This window comes from Crocodylus siamensis, chromosome 5, assembly GCF_052110815.1.
Source record: "Crocodylus siamensis isolate JL-2025a chromosome 5, ASM5211081v1, whole genome shotgun sequence".
Classification (NCBI taxonomy): Eukaryota; Metazoa; Chordata; order Crocodylia; family Crocodylidae; genus Crocodylus; species Crocodylus siamensis.
In genome coordinates this window covers 43,167,347-43,181,170 of record NC_143399.1, presented here as the reverse complement: position 1 = coordinate 43,181,170, position 13,824 = coordinate 43,167,347, and the positions used below count along the sequence as shown (strand labels likewise).

At 44.7% G+C, this 13,824-nt stretch overlaps 1 protein-coding gene across 1 annotated transcript in view; it reads left to right on the top strand.

Annotated features, from left to right (window-relative positions):
- LOC149863982 (uncharacterized) overlaps positions 1–13,384 on the top strand; it is a 119,476-nt gene extending 106,092 nt beyond the window's left edge. The window contains exon 4 of the mRNA XM_090049356.1: positions 13,080–13,384. The gene's annotated coding sequence lies outside the window, so the exon portion shown is untranslated. The remainder of the gene's footprint in view (positions 1–13,079) is intronic.
- The last annotated feature ends 440 nt before the right edge of the window (positions 13,385–13,824 follow it).

Here is a 13,824-nt window from a genome sequence, read left to right as displayed (position 1 = left end):
CTCTGAAGATCAGGGCCTCTATCTTCAGAGGGCCAGAGGCAAGTAGGGATGGTCTTCCCTAAATCATTGGTGACAAAGTGTGGATTCCCTTACCCTCTCCACTTTACAGGCTCTCCCTCTTTGTCTCCAGGCAATCCCAGCCCTAGTTTTCAGCTGCATTTTTGAAATTAGACAATATGGAACAAGTAGGAGGAACAGAAGGGGCAGGAGGCTTTCTGGAGTTGCCTTCTGCCATAAGTACCCCCACCCCTTAGGAGCTCTCATTCCCTTCCTGGCCTTTGACTGATGAAAGGGGAGGCTTCCTTTCAGGATGATTCTGCTGCTGGGACCCTTTGCTACTGTGCCATTGAGGGCTATTCCCCCATGCCAAGGATAGCACCATTCAGGGTTAAACCATATTCCCACCTGCCATGCTCCCAGGGAAGCAGCCTCCCCAGACCATCAGTGGACTCTGGCTTCCTCTGCAAGGATCTCCAGCTTTCCTGAGCATCCTGCACCCAAGAGCCAGCTGGCCCTAGGGACTAGCCATGAGGGACAGCCTGAGTAACTGTTCCAAAGAACTAATGATCTCCGCTCCTCCTGCTGAAGCAGGAATATTTGGGGGTGGCACATCTGCCAAGTCCATCCAACACTAGTCATTGCACAGGGGTGCATGGCTTTGCCAGGCACAACCATCCCAGTCCAGCTTCCCATACCCCCTCCCCCCCGGAAACAGGAGCACACAGGACACTTCCAAATGCCCCGCGTGCCTGTTTCTAGGAGATGGCAGGCAGGTTTCAGCTTGGGAAGGACTGCAGTAGGAGTGGGACCATGGACTCCTGCCTGTTATGGGGTTATCAGAGAACCCTCATGTAGGGAATATGTGCTGCAGTTCTTTCCAATCACACTGTGGAACCCCAAAAGGATTTTGTGGCACGCTGGAGTGCTATGGGACCTGGTTGAGAATCACTGATTTAGCATATTGAAGGAAGGTTAAGAGCCTACAAGAGTGTGATTTTCAAGAACCTACATGAGGAGAAGACACCTGATATAAAGCAGCTCTCTAATCTAGCACTCAGAGATACAACAATATGAGGTAGAAAAATTCAGATGACAAAAGTGCCAGCTTTTAACAGTGAGGGTAATGAACCAACGGAATAGCTGCCTATGGCATGTGGTAGAGCAGGGTGGGCAAAATGCGGCCCACAGGCCAGATGCAGCCTGCCATGCCATTCTATCCGGCTCGCAGGGCCCCAAAAAAACATAGAAAATTAATATTTATCTGCCCCTGGTTGCCTATCGATGGCTTGTCAAAACTCTGTGAGCGACCCTCCACTCAAAATAATTGCTCACCCCTGTGGTAGAGCCTCTTTTGCATCACTTATAAGAGATGCACAAATCTTACCACAAGCTTTGGAGCTTTGAGGCAAGAATCACAGGGTTAAAACCTCTGGCTTAGGTTATGCTAGAGATCAGACTAGATTTTCAGAATAGTCCTGTACAAGCGTGCAGGACCTTTAAGGGAGACAGACAGCCCTGGAGGAGAAACTCAGCTGTTGTGATTAGCTGGCACTTTAGAAGGCCAAGGGATGAAGGAGCAAGCAGCTGGAGCAGGAAACGGATTGAACCCAGAAGAGGTCACTTCTAGGAAAGGCCAGATCTAAAGGACCCTCTCTTATCAGCTGGAGAAAAGTGAAAGGTTTTAATTTGCTAATTTTTTTGGTTGTTTGGGCAAGGGGCTTTGTGGTATGGGGAATTACTTGGACTAGCTGAGGGTCTTCTAAGGGGACAAACCCCTGTTTGCATAGGAGTAAGTACGACCATCTGCATACAAGCCTCTTCTGGCCTTCAAATCTACAGGCCTAAATCTCAGTTACAGAAACACCCATTTTCACTATTCTAACAGTGTAAAAAGACTTGAAAGTGAGAATGAGTGACTGTACTTAAGTCTTTCCAAGGCCCCTCTATACTGCCAGAGTGATATAACAGACCCATGAGAACTATAATCATAGTCATAGGGTTGCCAGAGACTTCAGAGTGATCTGGTCCAGCCCCCTGCATAAATGCAGGAATGCTCCTAAATCAGATAAAGTGTTCTAAAGGAAATGGTCTCAAGTGGCAAAACTGACTTAATTCCCATGGACAATGCATAGCATGTCAAAGTTTTTGGTACATTGAGAATAGCTACTGCAGACGTCACAGTGATTAACTTCCCCTTGTGCAGGAAATCCTGCTTTAAATTTGGCTACCAAAAGTGCTACTTACCTAAACGCTTGTTTCCACTGTGCCTTGAGGCTGGTCATTCAACCCAAATCTATAATAGGTACATTTGCTGGTATTATTACCCATGTTCATCCAGTCATGTAATTCTTTCCTAACTTTATTTTTATAGTGAAAAAAGGACAATGTTTCAGTCAGCTACATGATTTGGCCATTTGGCAAAAGTGTATTGTATTATAGATGTATGAGGGACTTACAGACTTATTTGAAATTTAGGCCTCATGATAGTTATTTGCAAGCATTTGAGTATTACTCTAAATAAGTTTTTCTGAGCCACAATGATGATGTAGAAGCCCTGGAGGTCTTGATCTCCTGTCAATTAAGTTTCTTTTATTTTATTGTTTGCATCACTGCTTCCTCTTGGAATGCTTCCTTGAATTTCTCAGGCCTACACATTGTATTTAATCTTCTCTATGTGGCTACTTCTTCCCTCAGACCTGAAGAGGAATGCCTTGCTTTACCCAACCATGCAGTTGGTCCAGTAAAATGTATCATCCACAAATACTCTTGCTTCACAAACAACTTTCTTGTTTGAGATTTGAGAGAGCAAAAAACTTACAAAATACTGTGAAGAGTTCTATAACTCCAGCCTGTATCAGGAAGGAAAGAAGGGTAGACTGCTGTTAGGATTCCAGTGAGAGATGCAAAATTTCAACTGTTCATGATCTATGTACCTTGTATATGTATGTCTTCTGTTTCTCTGAAACTAAATATTCTGTTATTCAAAGTAATGCCAACATCCCAGCTCCTAATGCATGAGTTATTTTCCAGTAAGAAACCATTATACAAAGTCATTGTGTTCATCTGCAACCATATAATAAGAAACTCTGGATCTTCCCTTCACCCTGGAAGAGTTAGAAAGAAGCAAGAGCAAGGACCTCAATAGTCGACACTGAAAGGGAATCACCTACCCTAGAAAGAGAAGATAACGAGTCCTGTGGCATTATTTCCTGCCAGAATATTTGCTGGTTTTATTGTCTTGCTGATGAGTTTCATGCACAAGGCATGTTAAAAAAATTTCCAGTTTTTGTGGCTTATTCTACATCAATTTCTGGGAAGAGATTATCCCCAGTGAAATGTAAATACCTTCCAGTCACCTGTATCTGTGTCTACTATTAAGCCTCTAAAATGAATAGAAGAAGCAGGTGCTTAATGTCTCCTGAAATCACACCTTATTTCTTTAGATGTCTAAACACTGATGCACTTGCATACTTTCAGGTATAGAGATACAAAAAAGCTTGTCTTTTATTGCTTTGTCCATCAAGGCCTTAACCATAACTGACTGAAGTCAAAGGGCTGGGGGAGGAGGTTTATCACTAACTACATTAGGTTTTTGTATCATAAAAAGATAGAAATTCTACCATTTATCAGAGCTGCAATCAGGTTTGGTCTGGACAGAGCTAAAGAACTTGGCATTATAGGAAGTGGGGCTGTTAGTACAAGTGACACTTTAGCTTCTGTGTCATTACTGAGTCCATGACCCTGCTAATGGTTATAGTACTGGCATTTAGGAGACAACAGGAAACTAAAGTCCCGAGCATCTGTGGTTACTAAAATTCCCATGGTGATTTTTTTTCAAGAGCAAATTGTTAAACTGAGTGTAATGGCCAAATTATAATCTGAGTAAATGCAACCTCTTTAAATTCCCCTTTAAAGTTTCACTTGGAAAGGGCATTCTTTGCTGCTTATTTTTAACTGTGGTGGTTTAGCCCTGTGCTGTTAGCACAAAAGCAGTTTCAGATATGTACATTTTTTAACTCTTCTAGAGCCTGTTATGATCAGCCAGTGTGATTTTCTACATGATGCACAAAAGAGAATTTCAACCAGTGATTTCTGAAATAAACCCTGGGGCTTGTGGCTACGTTAAAGCAAGACTTTTAGGGAACAGAGAGAGGTGACAATTTTCACCTGATCTGGGCCCAGAGAGTGGTCTACAGGCAGAACCAAGCAGAAGTGTCTGGCTACAGACCACTTAAAAAAGGCCCAAATCCCATGAAAATCTGGACCCTTATTGTATGAGGGTTCAGATGAACACGCTCCGAAATGGAGCATGTTCTGTTACTTGTGTCTGCAGCACTCCCAGCCTGTCTCTGTTTTCAGAATGGGAGGGGGGAAAGGGAATGGAAGGAGTTTGGTTGGAGTTTTTTCACCAGGTGCTGGAGGGTGGGGCAGGTGTATTGGAGCCCTCCCTCCTGAGGTTAGGGGGCTCCAATCCACCCACCCTGCCCTCTGGCACCAGCTGGGGAATGCCAAGAATGAGATCTCTCTGCTCCCTTGCCCCCCTCCCATTTTAAAAACAGCACTCAGGCTGCGAGGGGGGAATGGCATTGCTTCAGAGACCAGGCTGTAGGCTTGCAGCAAGCAGCTGGAACCCCCACCTCCTGGACCTTACAGAGAACTTCTGTTGGGTCCAGGGGATCATTGCAACTCAGAGCACTTCCTGCAAAGCGCTACAAGTTGCAACAGGGAGCTGCTCTTCGTCTGTACACTTAGAAACAAATCCAAGTTCAGCTTAAAGACTTCAAGTAATAGCAAATGCACTATATCCTATGATAAATTGTTTCAGTCATAAATTACATGCAGTATTAGAAACTTGCATCTTGTGTGCACTTTTAATTTTCTGTCTTCGCCTTCCAGGCACTGGATCTTGTTAGGCCTTCAACTAATGGATTTGAGAACAGTCTAGCTTTAGAGAAGTGGTAAATTTAAGCAGTATGTGAAGAGGTCCCTGTATAATTAATTAAACGTATTGTCTTAAATTTGTAAAATGCTTTAGAAATTTTGGAGCATAAGGTGTTTTGTAAATACATGAGGAAGAGGATGACAGTGATAGTAGGGATGCTTTGGTCCTGATTCAGCAAACCACAAAGTGTATTCTAAAACAGCAGAGGACATATAAGAGGACATCTCTACACAGCAAAGAACATATTTATAATCACATATGCTGTTTCTTTTGACATATACAATGTTTTATTCTACTATGTAATGAAGTGAATCTGTTGTTTTGGTTTTTACAACTAGTTAATTTATATACTTATAAAGTATTTTCAGTGAATTCATTTTTAAGTCAAATGCATGTCTGACTTAGTCCTTTTTAGGATAGTAATGCACTATGCATTCTCTTGACCTCAGACCATTAGTCCATATAATCTTCTGCTTCTAGCAAGTAGCAGCCACTCCCTTTTTGACCTCATCATCCTTCTGCTAATTGTGTTAACTACATCTGAGAATTTCTTTCATCCCTCCCCTCTGTTGTTTTTAGCTATGCTGTTCCTGGCTTCCTGCGATCAACAGAGACCTGAGAAAGAACGTCTTGCACGTATGCACAAGCTTGTCTATCTTTATCCCAACTACATAGTTGGTCGAATAAATTATCTCACCCTAAGAAATCTTTGCTTCTGCCCTTCAGTTTCATTCTGTGAGACTTGGGGATCATGGGTTTGGAATTAGGACACCAGTGTTACCATGTTCTGATTCTGTCAGGCTTTCTCTGAGCTCAGGAAGATGTGAAAGCCCCATGTCATTCATTTTTATCTCCATACTGCTAACAGGAATGTGGAATAGAAGTTCATGGCTGGTCCTTTTCTCTTCTTACTTCCCTATACAGGAACACCAGCAACCACCATTTTTTTGCTACCTGCCTAGGTATTTTGTTGGGTACTTGTCTGGTCCCTGCTGCAACAGTACTGTTATTCCCATTGTACAAGTGAGGTACCAGGGACTTGCCTGTGGTTACATCCCTGGTGGAGCAAAGGTCTAACTGTTAAGCTATTCTTTCTCTTCCTGGTACAAGGTAAGAGTCTGAACTCACCAGTGCTCCTTATCTCCTTCACTACAGTTCTTGGGAAGGAGAAACTCCAGCAGGCATCCTCTTCCCACAACTACTGGAGGGGCAAAAGGGAGCCCCATTATCCAGCTCTTCATGGCTCCTGTTTCTTTAACACTTCCCAGACTTTGTGACGGGCCAAATGCTCAGCTGGTATGAAACAGCAGCCTCACATTGACTTCAGTGGTGCTGTGTTCATTTATACCAGGGGTTTCACAGATTCTGCTGGGGTCACCCCTCCTCTGATATGAGCAGGATGAAAGGTGAAGAATGGGAGGAGGGCCTGGAGACCACTAACTGGTTTTCCCAGTGGCTGTTAGTCAGTCACAGTCAACGCTAACACCAACCACTCTTCTAATAAAGGTAGTGCCCAGGTGGGAATGCAAAGAGAGGTGTTGGCTATGAGGCAGAGGACAGTTGCAGCACTTCCGTATCCTTAGAGATGAAGATTCAGAGAGCCAGAACTGACCCACTTTCCATTGCTCTCTTGCATGGAACAGGAGAAGTCCTGCCCCCAAGTTGTCACACGTCCTGCTGAGACCTCAAACCGTCTTCACTATCTTTCTCCTCTGTACCTTACATTTTGGAGGGTCAAGCATTCCAGGCTGCAAAACAGGGAAGTCCATTTCAGAGCTTTGCTAGTTCCTCTGTCCCTAGCATCTCTTCTCTCATAAAATCTGAACACCAGAGATAAATCAGCTGAGTCAGAAACTTTTCCTTTTGTTCCCTGTGCTACTTGCTTGTCCATTGGACTTTAATCTCAGACTGTCTTTTCTTCCCTCCATCTTCCCTTCCTATTCCACGATAAGGACCCCGATGTCAAATGTGCAAAAGCTAGTCGCCCCCTAGTGTTCTCTGTCTCCTCTCCTCTTTGCCCTACCAGTTTTCCCTTTCTCTGTTTCCCATATGTGATCTCTTAGGTTTCAGTGATGTGAAGGCAGCCGGAGTTGTGTGGGTGCTAGGGTGCACAGTTGACAGCCTAGAGGTTGCAAGTCTGAGGCCAACAGCAGAAGCACTAATGGCATGACCCTGCTGGATTCCTGTGAATGCTGTTAAATATTTTGTCACAAGGATGTGAAAAAGGAAAAGAAGTGGTGAAAAATTGCAAAAGGCCAGATAGTCAGCTAGGGTTAGTTAATGGGGCTCCATTGATGTCAAGAGTGTACAGCTAAATTGACTTGCATAATAGAGACACAGCAGTTAACTTCTGTGGAACATAAGTGAAGCCTAGGTATCATGCTGGCATTTTTCCAGTTGAGGAATTTGACCCAGTGCTGAGTAACAACTCTCCTGCATAAGCTTAAAGAGAAAATATTAGCTACTATATCCAAATCCAAATAGTTCAAACAAAGCTTTCCCAGTTTGTCCATAGGTGCCAGCTCGGTTCTTGGCCCATCCTTGACCCAAGATTTATTGATAGTGGTCAGGTGAAGTTGTTGCAGTGATGGTCTAGGAGATACGCAAGAGAGAAGAATTCTTGTGGGTGAATTTGGGATAGACACAGGCAAGATTTCATGTGCCACAGTACCCTTCCACAGGCCTGATGATCAAGGGCTTGGAGGATAAAGGCCTGAGGAGGGGTATTGTGATCCCCAAAAGCTTGCCTATGTCTATCCTAACAAGGCAGTTGATCCATTAAAAGATATCACCCACAAGAATTCTTGTCGTAAGATTTATTACTATTCTTCCACACCTTAAGCCATTAATCTAAACTTTCTGATTACCTCAGACTTCTACAGAGCCACAGAGAAGTTGTATGAAAGAAAATTAAATGATATACAACAGTCAGGGCTGCCCGAAGCCCCAGTGTGCCTGGCACGGGGCTAGGAACAGAGCACCAGGGGCGCAGGCCGAGGTTAGGTTTGAGAGCCTCCTTCTCTCCTCCAGGAAAACAGATGTGAATTCTACCTCTGCAGGGGGAGACAGGGAAACTGCTTGACAAGCCCCATAAATGAAACAAATCCCTTGGACCCCCATGTTGCTATGTCATAGGGTCTCTCAGAAAACTCAGCCCAGGTCAGCTAAAGAATGGTAAATATTGGGGACCTGGCAGCATTTACCCTTGTACAGACCAGTGCATAATACAGGTACCATGTTAAATGATGAAGCTTGGAAGGGTACTTTAACCACATCTCATATTGTTGCTACCATCTTGCTTTTGAGGCTCTTATGGATAATGAGTAAATTTTTGAGAGCAAGAGATTACTTTGAGTTGTTTTTCCTCCGTGTTGCACCAGAAGTGCGAACAGGATGAGGCTGTCTAGTCTGGTCTATCACTCTGTCTAGTACTGTCTACGCTCTGTGCAATAGATTCCTGACATATATTGTTTTGGCTGGGACATATGAACTTGTGTTCAAGAGGCCAGCTTTAATATTAATCAATAACAAGTGCTGTTACTAACAGATGAGATATGTTCCTTTCTGTCTAATCAGGCAGTTATTCTTTCACACGGAGAGATTCTATTAGGCTAAGTTCATAGGGGTGGTTTATGGCTTTTTGAGTCAAGGCTGTGTTAGGAAGAGACAGCAGAAAACGTAAGTCAGAATGACTCAGACATCTTGTGGGAATGCATTTAGGATCAAGAGTAACTAGTCTTTTACAGGAACTTGCTGTCTTTCCCTAGTGTGGCTCTGCAGCTGTAGCAGAGGGGGAAGTATTGTCCCACTTCACTTCAGTATCCCTCCAAGGATACTGAGGAGTGAAAGTCAATGGCCCCTTCAAAAGTCTCCGCACAATATAAGCCTCACCCCCATGAATTGCTAAAATAAAACACCATTGAAAACAGATCAGGTAGATTGAAAATACTGGGCTCCACTGGGTTCCTTGATCTTTGGCTTGGTAAAGTATACTGAAGAGGTCATCTTGGGTTCTTGAATAGGTGAAAAACTAGCGGTAAGTGATGGCATCTCCTGACATAATTTATGCAGGTCTATGACTCTCCCTTTTCTTTGACTGGTAGAATATGCAGTGGTTAATGATCTTGATATGGAAATGATAAGCTCTAGCAGTGAGCCCCTCGTTCTAGGCTCTCTGCAGATTCATTTCGGCCTCAGTGGCGCTCAGATCACTCTTTTGTGGTTTCTTCATAACCATAACAGCTGGACACTTTCTGTAAAATATACAAGCCAAGTTATTGACGTAGGAGCCTGCAAGCAAGGTGGTGCACCAGGAAGCTGTTCACTGACTTGAGTCTGAGCCCTTTGGAAACTTGCTCTGTCACACAGATCCCACAAGGCTCCAACATCCTTGTTTTCACTTAGGACAGCTGTAATTAATTCAGCCTGAGTTGCTAGTAGCCGTGTCTCATGACACAGCATTTATGAAAAACACTTGGGAGCAGTGTATGAGTTTAAGCAACTTCTGTGATATGTTCAGATACTATCCAAGAGCTACAGTTGCAGAGCTAACCACACATCTAATCTCTGTAGCTGCAGTTCATTAGTTAGCTGTGCTAGGCTCATCAATCTCTGCTTGTGCTGTTCTGACAATGAAATTCCACTTGGGCAATTGTAGAGGTTTCAGTGTGGCCTCAGATAGAACTGGTTGGAAATTTTCTAACAAAACAGGTTTTTATTGGAACTGCTGATCTGTCGAAACCAAGATATTTTGTGAAAACATCTCACTTTGACATATAGCATACACCATTTAAGTGCATAGCCATGGGTCTGGAATAAGGCTATGACATTGCCAAAGCATGCATTTACCTGAGATTAAGATAAGCAATGCACATCGGACAGAGTTACCTACACCTGTTCCGTGGTATTAGCTGTCTTAAAACATACTAGCTCCCCAAGGGCTCTAACAACAGTCCTGGAACTGGCTGCCTCCTTCTCATTTTCAGGGGCTTTTATCGCCTCCCTGAAGCTGACTAATCCCATCAATCTGGAGATTTCCAATAACAGCTCTCTGACAGTTGCTGCCACTTCACCTTTTATGGTGCTAATTATTATGCAGTGGAAGAGAGTACAATTAAATTAAAAAATAAACCGTGAACTAAAAAAAGATATGCAGAGAAGTGGTTTTATGCACTCAATTGCTGTGCAGATCACTCGTGTTAGTTTTCAGATTAAGCAATAAGCAAGAAATTGGATCCAGCATCATGTTATGAAGTTAGATGAAATATACTCTTACCTGATGTGCGTATAAGTGGAGTTCACTGTACTTCTGACAATAGCCAGGTCGGCTTCTGGGGAGCCCAGGTGTTTTAGTTTCTGGAGTGACCCCCAACATACACGGCTGTGCAGCAGGAAGCCCAGAAGCCATGAACTTCCCAGCTTGAGCATGGACTTTCAGACCTTTCAATCTCCTGAGGTGGAGCTGAGCCTAGCTGCTCTGGAAGTCTTGACTCAAGGCAGGGTTCTCAGGACTTCCAGGCTCCCTACGACAGAGCCAGGAGCCTGGAAGTCCTGAACTAGGCTTCCATGATCTGTGGATACAAGGCAGTCCTGCCATGCAGACTGTCCTAGAGTTGGGGACCCCAGCAGCTCCAGAATGCTGGGCCATCTGGTTTCCCAAGCTGCCTGAACCCCACAGGCTAGGAAACCACCTTCACCAAGAGACTGCCAGCTTGGGAGTATGGAACCCATGGGCTCCTCAGCTCTGGGGCACCCTGTGTGGTAGAGCTGCCCTAGAGCCCTGTGCTCTAGAAACCTGATTTTTTGCTGGCTGAAGCTGACATGAGTCTTTTCAGTTTGACTTTTGCTCACCACCAAAAAGTGCCACTGAGACATACCTGGCCTATTGAGCAGTTCGGGATCCTGAGGAGCATTTTCATTTCTGAAACACTATGATTTGATATTTCTGAAGTGAAACAGCTGTGGGATATGAGCTCTGAAAAAAACATGGTGAGTTTTTGGTTTTTCATCGCGATTTGGAATGGACAGCTTGCCAAAATTTGATAATTATTATGTAAGAGAAATGTGGTTTCTTGCAAAGCTTGTAGTCTCATGTGAAGCTCTTCAAGGTATCATTACAGACAAGTAAATTAAAAGGAGAAGGCGGTCAACATCACTAGATCTTGGCCTGAGGAACTGATTTCAGTGTATTTACACAAGCATTAAAGCAAAGCAAGGTGGAGGCAAAATAGGCTCTGAGCATATGTCATGCTAAGTGTGAAAAGACCTCTTAACAGCTGTGACTTGTCCTCTGGCATTGGAAGTTGTCCTCTGAGGATTACTGTCCCAACCACTAGCTGCGCTGGACGTCTTGACTCAAGGCAGGGTTCTCAGGACTTCCAGGCTCCCTATGACAGAGCCAGGAGCCTGGAAGTCCTGAGCTAGGCTTCCATGATCTGTGGCTAAAGGACAATCCTGCCATGCACTGTCCCAGAGTTAGGGACTCCAGGAGCTCCAGAATAGTGGACCATCTGGTTCCCCAGGCTGTCTGAACCCCACAGGCTAGGAAACCACCTTCACCAAGGTAGTGTGTCAGTGTTTCAACTCTTCTGCCTCATCCTGCTTTATTCAGAGACTCCCAACTCCATTTCCTGCTGAGATGAGTGCAGCAGTGTAGGCCACTGTATGGGAGTCGAATTGGAGCTGGTTACCAGCCACTGAAGCGGTGGAAACACTTACTTTAGACTAGGGGTGCTCAACCCCTAGCCAGCAGGCCTAATTTGGCCCATAGAGCCATGGCATCTGGCCCATGGGCCTGAAAATTTGGCAGTTGAGGCAATTAATACTACAGTCCCTCTCCCACTGCCAACTTCCCAAGCCCTGCATGGCCTGGTTGGGGCTGGGCCAGGCTCTCTCCCTTCCCTATGTGGCCAGGTCAGGACTAGGCCACACCGCCCTCCACATAGCTGGGTCAGGGCTGGGTCCCCACCTTGCCACCCAAAGCCATGCCCCCTCTGGCCCCCCACATTCAGGTCAGGGCTGGGTTGCCCCCCACCCTTTCCCTCCCTTGCATGGAGGGATCAGGCCCCCATTGCCTGTGCTCCATACACGGGATCTGCCCACTAGCCTGATCCATGCCATGAACAGATTGGGCGTCATCTATCTGGCTCATAGGACAAACAGCTTGGGCATCACTTCTTTAACCTATTTGCAAAACTTCAGCCTATTAGTATCTGCTGTTCCAGTTTAATTTAGTTCTTGTTCTTATCTCTATCCGCTCTTATATCATTGTAAGTGAGTAAAAGCTCTGTAACTTTAAACTTTAATGAAGTTAGACCAGTTTAGCTCCACTTATACTGGTATAGGAGTGGACAGTGTAAGGCATATATGGGAACAGATTATACCAGTACAATTTCATAATGGCATAATTGTTGCATCTGTTCACACCCTGAGAAAAGCTGCAAGTAGGAGCAGAAGAAATGGCCACTGAACAGCTAGATAAGAGCTTCCTGTATTCAGCATAGAGATTGATCCTATGAATAGAAGAGCAGTGAAAACAATTTGTGCAAGCAGTTAACTTACAGAAACCAGTTCCACAGGAGGTTGTAGAGGCAGATAGTATAACTGGGTTTGTAGCAAAACCCCCAGTTGTTCTTTCTTTTTTAAATTTTGAAATGCATTCCCTCCCTTCCCCAACTATTTCTGACTTTTTCTCTCCCTCTGTGTTCCCTATAGAAAAGTATGAGTAAGTTAAGACATAGGATAAGCTTTAACATTTTCGTAGCAAGTCTTCTTTTTTCTCTCCTTCTTTGATTCACTGCTTTATATTGTATAATTATGATGTTTATGCTGTTTTACTGGCTTTACTTTTTTTTCTATTGATACTATATGATTTAGGCCTACATGTGTAAGTTAGCATAAGTAATGTCAAGTTATGTCAAGTTTCCATTTTGTATGTTAAGCCTCCATCTTGTGTCCTTTGCCCGGGTGTAACCTATGACTCATGTCTAACCAGTCTCATGTAAATTGGTTTCTGAATGAATGGGGACTAATGAGGGTGCTTGAGATACAATGATAACAGGTCTCTACTGAATAATCAACTCAAAGACTGGACCACAAGCTCAATGACCTAACCATTGTCTTCCATTGACTCACCCAGGAACCACAGACCAAGCATTTGAAAGACAAAGACCCTACAGAAATCAGCCAACCCACTATCACAACACAGACACCTAGACATCCTTGCCTGGAGTGCATATGCTCGGTACACCAGGGCTGACCCTTGCCTGGGCATGCCCCTGCCACTAGGGTCATAGAAGGTCTGCCCCTATGAAAAGGGGTAGTGAAGACAGACTCAGTGGGATGCCCTCTCCAGCTGGACCAGCACTACGCCATGCCTCCTATCCACCCAGAGGCCCTGCTGGCGACCCCCTCTGGGCAACAACTTGCTGAAGAAGATCCCGACTGGCCATGGAGGATCAACTCACGGCCCAGGATAGGTAGCTATCACCGCAAGAGAAGGTTGAGAGGCGACCTGGTGGCTGCCTATAAGTTCGTCAGGGGGGCACAGAAGGGAATTGGTGAGTATTTATTCACCAAGGCGCCCCCGGGGGTTACAAGAAATAATGGCCACAAGCTGGAGGAGAGCAGATTTAGATTAGATATTAGGAGGAACTTCTTCACAGTTCGAGTGGCCAAGCTCTGGAACGGGCTCCCAAGGGAGGTGGTGCTCTCCCCTACCCTGGGGGTATTCAAGAGAAGGTTGGATGTGTATCTAGCTGGGGTAATGTAGGCCCAGCACTCTTTCCTGCTTATGCAGGGGGTCGGACTCGATGATCTATTGAGGTCCCTTCCGACCCTAGCATCTATGAATCTATGAATCTATGAAACCTTCCTTCCCCAAG